The sequence below is a fragment of the Helianthus annuus genome, chromosome 10, assembly GCF_002127325.2.
Source record: "Helianthus annuus cultivar XRQ/B chromosome 10, HanXRQr2.0-SUNRISE, whole genome shotgun sequence".
NCBI lineage: Eukaryota > Viridiplantae > Streptophyta > Magnoliopsida > Asterales > Asteraceae > Helianthus > Helianthus annuus.
The window spans coordinates 157542846-157550460 of NC_035442.2; positions in this window are offsets into that span (position 1 = coordinate 157542846).

Here is a 7615-nt window from a genome sequence, read left to right on the forward strand (position 1 = left end):
GTATATTTTTTTAAAAACAATGAAGTATATAAATATTATTTTAGTTTAAAAAACCTTGGTGGAATTTGTATTTAATTGAAAATGTCAAATGACTAGCAATTTTACATAATTACCCCTAAATTATTAGTACTAATTTTTAATTATAAGGGTTTTATTTATAATCAACCATAACCCTTGATTTAAACTATCAATGGTTCAGATCTGTTCTTACGGTTATTACAGTTAGTACTGTTTGTACAGGATCTCCACCCTGAGACATAATCTTTTTTGCTTATTTTCTTGAACTAATGATGTTGCATTATTGTGAGCTATTTTTTAAGGTTGTGAGATAAATAAATAAAATAAAGAAGAAAATTGTGAAATAGTTTATGTCACACTCGAAATTGTCATCTTCAACGGATAAGAAACCCATTCGAATTCATCATCTTTCCAAAGAAGGCATGGACTGTCGTCCTCATCGTCCCTACCATCCGCCACCCTTCCCAATTGTCACAACCTTAGCATCTACATCAACTGCAATGTCATGATGCATAGGAGTTTTAACGGATCAAAGTGTGATTTACGAGAGGGGGTTTTGATGGAGGTTGACCGATATCAAGCAATCAAGGATTGCATGGGCTTTTGATAAAGGTGGATGATGATCGAGAAATCAAGGATTGAGGGGCCTTTTCGACACCTGAGGAGGGAGATGGTGGATGGAGGTTGATAGAAGGGGATGTTAGAGAAGATGACCTACAAGAAGACGTATTTAATTTTATTTAATAGAATTACGCCAATTGAAATAGTATAATATTATATCTTTTATAAGAAGAAATGTAGTCGGACACCATACTTACCATAGCTATCTTGATATCAAAATTGTACGTGTAATGTCTTTTGAAAAAAAAGTGAAAGTATAATACTAATTATATACTATAAACCATGAAATTATATGACAAATGGAACTCATTTTAACCATATATCAAAAGTAATCACGGGTTAAAATGAACTCATAGCATTATCGCACATATGTGAAAACATTTTGTTTCACGCTATTAAAAGGTAGGGAAATGATCATAAAAGAAGTTTGTTTTGGGTAAGAAGGGTATGAAGCAATAATAGAGTGACACGTGACAAACATAAAAAAAAACTTAAGAGAGGCATTTTCGTCAAATACAAACTAGTCCCATTTAACCCTAATCTAAAAAAACCAAGATCATACTTCATCCCACCTCCAGACCACCACCACCCCTCCGCCAACATTGGTGTCGTCTCTTTCCGTTCGTATTGTGGACTATGGATTCCTCATGCAAGAAAACTTCTATACATGTGTACAAAGACAATTTCTTTGCCACGTGTAATTCTCCAAATGATTTATCTCATATCTCTTCACAAATTTTGGAGACCAATCAATATAAAACACCACCGACTTTGAAGATGATGACAAGTTAATGGTTTTATCTCCAATTGAGATATCAATCGGTCATCATTAATTTCTAAAACGCATAACTTAGATTATTTGAAAATATACTCAAATAAATGATTATTTTTTTAATTTGTGTTTTTTAATTGTGTTTTATAACAATGTCCTACTTCATTGCGTTTTTTTAATTTTGTTTGTACTTAATTGCGTTCTACAAAAGAATGATTTTTTTTTTTCTGTCCATTGTGTTTAACAAAAAAAATAAAAAACACAATTTTTTTGTGTTTTTTGTTCATTACGTTTTACAAAAAAAAAAAAAAAACACATTTTTTGTGTTTTTTTTGTACATTGCGTTTTACAAAAGAATGAAAAACAATGTTTTTTTTTTGTCTATTGTGTTTTACAAAAGAATAAAAAAACATATTTTTTTGTGTTTTTTGTCTGTTGCGTTTTAAAAAAAATGAAAAAAATAGTGTTTTTTGTCTATTGCATTTTACATATGAATGAAAAAACATATTTTTTGTGTGTTTATTTTGTCCATTGCGTTTACAAAAGAATGAAAAAATGGGTTTTTTGTCCATTGCATTTTACGTATCTGGGTTTTCGAGAAAAAAAATTCAAAAGTATAGCAATAGCATACTCGTTTCGAAGATAAAAAAACACTCGTTTTTATGGTACAATTTTTATAAAAAAATAATGTCGTACAAAAAAAATTATTAACGTTTTAAAAATGGGAAGAATTTGAGTAGAGAAAAAATATTGTCTTTTATTGACTAAAATACCCTAAACAATCTCATGCGTCTCTAGTTTTTGTTCAATTCAACCAATTTAATCAAAGCTCTTAGTTATTCAATGCATAGTTAAGATTACTTTTTAACTTTCCTACATGAATACATGGTTAGGATATAATATGAAGTTTTTTGACTAAGAAGACTAGAAAGTATTCCCCACCATAGCCCAATTGGTTAGGCCGGCTTCTTCCATTTGGGAGGTCGCCGGTTCGACTCCAATTTGTGGCTTATGGTGCGGGACGCCCCAATGATGGATCGTTACCTACCGAGGCATGGTGTGGTCCTGAGGGCAACCCGGTTTTCATCCAGCTGTTACCCCAGCGAGTCTCTCGTGTGGGGCAGTATGGTTTCCGGGCGAAGGTCAGTCAGAGCGGCAGCCGGGGCCCGATAGAACATCGCGTCTGCGAAAGCTGGGCTGACGGGTAACCGTCCTTGACGGGATCCCGGTGACCAATGGTCCATGTACATATTGAAAGTCACCCTTCAAAAAAAAAAAAAAAAAAAAAAAGAAGACTAGAAAGTAATCTTAACCATCAATTAATTTAATCAATGGCCAAAATTAAATGTGTGAAACTGAAGAGAGGAAAAGAGGTGCGCGGGTTTGTGTAAGGGTATTTTAGTCAATCCAGGACAATAGTTTCTCTCTCCTCCAATTCCCCCTTATTTTTTAAACGTTAATAACTTTTTCATACGACATTATTTTTTTTATAAAAATTGCACAAAAAACACGAGCGTTTTTTATCTTTAAAACGAATATACTATTTCTATATTTTCGAAAAAAAATTTCGAAAATCTAGTTGCGTAAAAGGCAATAAAAAAAACCCAGTTGCATAAAACGCAATTGAAAAAAACGTAAAAAATGATTTTTTTTTTCTAAAACGCAATGCACAAAAAACAAAAAGAAATGTCTTATTTGTAAATGTATAGTTTTGCCTATGTCACATATTTTTAGATACTTCAAGTAGATATATAGTTTTGCTTAAGTTACATATTTTTAGATGTATATATTTGATTTATTTAAGCGTTGAAATATGAGTCTGATATTAGAAAAAAAAAAGCTGGATTTTTTTTTTTTTTTGAACGGTTAAGCTGGAAAAGTGGAGACTAGATGCAAGTAGATATATAGGTTTGAGTGAATGAAGTTTTCCTTTAACAATAAAAAAATATATTTATCAAAATGTAAATTCATTTAATGACTTCGTACATGTGATACGGAGCGTTTCATGTGTCTCTTGGGGGATTCAAGAGAAGTCCCTTTTGTTTCTATTAATACAATTTAGACCCTTTTTTATTGTGTGAAACACTCTTGTTGCCCTCTCTAGGGACAAACTCTATCATAATGCACAAGTAACCTTATAAAGAGTGGCATACCTAAAATTTTTTTTCTAGGGATGTGAAATTTTTTTAAAGAGCCTTTTCCTCTTAATAAATCGTGTTATAACTTCCCTACTTATTATTCGTATCACATATAAATCACTCTATAAGTTCATAAAACAACACTAAACACTTAAACAAAATAAACAATCATGTTCAACCAATACCATAGTTCATAATTTTCAAACATTTAAGCCCTAATTTTAAATGTTGATTAGTAAGCAATTTCCAGGCAAAAAGCTCGTCCGGTCGTGAGTCGCTGTAGACTGTAGTCGTTGGGCGTGTTTTTTTTGGAGCGGGATTTGGAATTCGAATTGGTCATTGGTGGGTTGGTTTGGGTTATTTTATTTAGTTCAAAATTTGGGCTTGGGTAATTGGGTTAATAAATTAGATTGTAGATTGGGTTAAGTAAAGTAAATAAGTGGTTAAAGAATACTTATGTAAATTGTGTTGTATACTTTATATATTCATAATAATCAGTGTTTATTTTTTTTTACATAAATTCATAATATTTTTTTCTAAAGGGTGCGGCTGAAAAAATCAAAGGGGTGCGGTTGGGATTTTCGACAAAAATTAGCACTAAAAAGTAAAAAAAAAAATTTCAAGGGGTGCGGCTGCCCACCCACCATTGTGGGTACGTCCGCCCTTGCTTACAAACACAATTTACCATTGCTCTATTTTTCTCTACGTTGGTGTAAATAGTTTATAAGAAAAAGATTACATCAACTTAAACATGAAAATTGATTATATAAGATTAGTTAAAGAAAAATTTTCCAATATCCTGATTTTAAACATAATCTTAAATAGAACCCTACGAACTTATAGTTAGTACTACCATTTCGACTTGAATGATTGCTTTAAACCTGTGTGGCTGTGTATATATGTATTAAAGGTATTATTGTATTATACAACAAAACTCGACTCCAATAAAGTTCATATACAACAAAACTCGAGTCCAATAACCTAGGACTTTCTCATATAAGATTAATGTTTGCATTGAGTGGTACATCTGATCACCACACACTCTAGGGTGGTATTCGTCCTTAAAATCCTTTATTAACATTTAAATATAAGACTTTTTTTCAGAGACGTGTAAGGTATTCTAGATTTTTTTATGTTGGCGGTGAGCGGTACATATGATAACGACACACTCTAGGGTGGTACAATACCTTAAAACCCTTTATTAACATTTATATATAAGACTTTTTTTTTCCAGAAATGTGTAAGCCATTTTAGATTTTAACCACAGATGTTGTTCGAGTCAACTTTCAAACATAACCTTGTTGACTTATATATAAGACTTTTTTCAGAAATGTGTAAGCGATTTTAGATTTTTAACCACGCATGTCGTTCGAGTCAACTTTCAAACATAATTAATCTTGTTGACTTAAATGAAACCCTAACACATTCAACACCTCTACAAAACAAATATCAGGCTAATGTTTGACTGGCAAGAGTATATTTGGGTGTGTGAAGGGTAGATATTATGTTTGTGCTTAAACCACATGGAGGTTGGTTGTATATTCTAGGATAAATAATGGCTCACATGTTGACAGGCTAAGAGGAGTTAGTTGTTTATGTTAGGGGACCCGTTTTGGAGATAGTTGACGCCCCTATACATAATACAACCGACAGGTTTATATGGACAACTCTTTTATGCTATGTAAGTGTATGTATAGATGAGAAAATTTAAAAGTTCTTTTAGACATGATGGGAAGGAATAACCTGATACATATATGTGTCCATTTTTTTTATGTTAAAGTGAAATAAATCGTTGGTTTCAGAAAAAATCAAATGAAAGAAGAAGAAGAAACCTAAAATTAAATGAAACAAATCTCACCCACAACGAAGGTTCTATACACACATACACGCCGCTTTCTCCCTTTAATTTAATTTTACAGACGAGGGTTGTTGTTTTTTTTTTTTCCTATGACTATTAATAAAAATAATTCACAATATGTTTTCACATGATGTGTATATGTTAATATGAGTTTTTGCATTAGTTGTAGTGTTTTATTCCTTAGTCCATGCGGACTTCGTTTTTTTTTTTTTTTTTTTTTAATATATTTTCAAGTGTTGTCTCTAATGGACATCTCGGTGATAAGGTGTCTCTAAGGCTTTACCTTAAGTGACCATTGCATATTTTCATTTGAAAAAAATTCTAAATTGGATATTTATCCAACTAAAAATAAAATTACACATATTCTCTTTCTTAGCTAATAAAATTACAAATTTATCAATTTTGATTTATTTTATTAAAATTAAATTATATATAATCAATATGTTACCCTTATTTTTACTAAACTTAGAAAATTACATATTTATCCATTTTTATTAGTTTTTGTGATATTTTCATAATTTTTATTATTTTTTGTTTCGCTAGTTAGTTTTTTTTTTTATCTTTTTCTTTTTGCCATTTTTACCAAGTAACTTTTTTTGCGTTTTTCTTTTTTATTATTAAATGTATATTAAATTAGCCCAAAATCAAATGGACCTCTAGATCTATATTAATATATACTTTGAGCATTCACATTCTATCCATCAAATTTTTCCCTATGATTACACTAAAACAACTATTTTTTCTATTTTCTTTTAATTAAATTATATTTTTTATTATCTTTTCTCTCACTTTCACTCACAACCACTTTCAAAATATATTAAAAAAAATTAGAGAGTGAATAGTGTCATCTCAAATATACAGATGAACAGTAACATTTTCTCACTCCTCCACTTACAACCACTTTTTATACCTTTTATGATATTAAAACCTCTTCTAACAGATGGGTATGTTGTGAATGCTCTCATACACAAACACCCAAAAATGATTAGACCCAAATTTTGAAATGGGTGTTTATAGAATTACACCACTGCCTATTTTCATTAATATTTATACACCAATTTTGCAAGAAAATATTTAAAAATACCTGAAAGAAGAAAAATAAAGCATATCATTATATACAAAAAAACTAACTAGCGAAACATAAAAAAATAAAAACAATAAAAATTGTGAAAAAGCGACAAAAATTAGTAAAAATGGATAAATATGTAAACTTTTTAAAGTTTTAGTAAAAATAAGGGTAAAATAGTCATTATAAGTTATTTTTAATAATATAAATCAAAATGAGTAAATTTTCAATTTTATTAACAATGAAGGTGATATATGCAATTTTAATTTTAAGTTAGGTAATATATAATTAAGAAGTTTTTCAAAGACAAATATGCAATTGTCCCTTATCCTAAATGTATAATGTTTAAATTCTGTAAGGTGCGCGTTTATAGGTGCTTATTAAGAGTAGAATATGATTAGTAGCAATACTAAAAAAAGCTGCTAAAGCTTTTGAACGTAAGTATTAAAATATGCAAATTTGATGCACAATTGTAATGCGTTTTCTTGTGTTGTAATATGTAAACTTGTGAAATAAAAAGCGTTCATGATGTTGCCCCTTAGCCTTGCAAAGGTTGTGACACTCTTGACCTACGCTTTTTGTCAGTTTCATGCATCTTGTAATTAATAGTATGTAAAATCTCATTAAAACTTTGTTTAGAAAATTAATTCAAGACTTATATCAAGCTGAAAAGTGTTAATTCAAGATTTTTGATAAAGAAAATTAAATCTATATTTAAGATAATTAAGGTTAAAATTTAAGATAAACAAGTTTGTATTTTGTTTGAAAGTCTTATTCTCACCCTTTTACCTCATAATAATGTCTTGTTTTACCATCAAAATAGAACTAATGGTTTGTGTATGTAACAAAAGCTTTTTATATTCTTAAATAAATACAAAGGGATGTTTTTTTATGGCAAACTAACCTAATTCTGTACCTGCACCTTGTAGGATTTAAACCCGTAATCTCTTCAATAAAGGGGAGTTACACCTTCCCGTCACCACAATGCCTCTTGGGGACAAATATGAAGGTAGTTGATTTAGTTACTATATGTGGACTTTTTGATCATTCATAACGCCAAAAACATTATTATGCACTTAGTCAAGTAAGTCATTGTAATATCAAAGAAATCAATTAAGAGAAGCACAAATACAAATTGATCA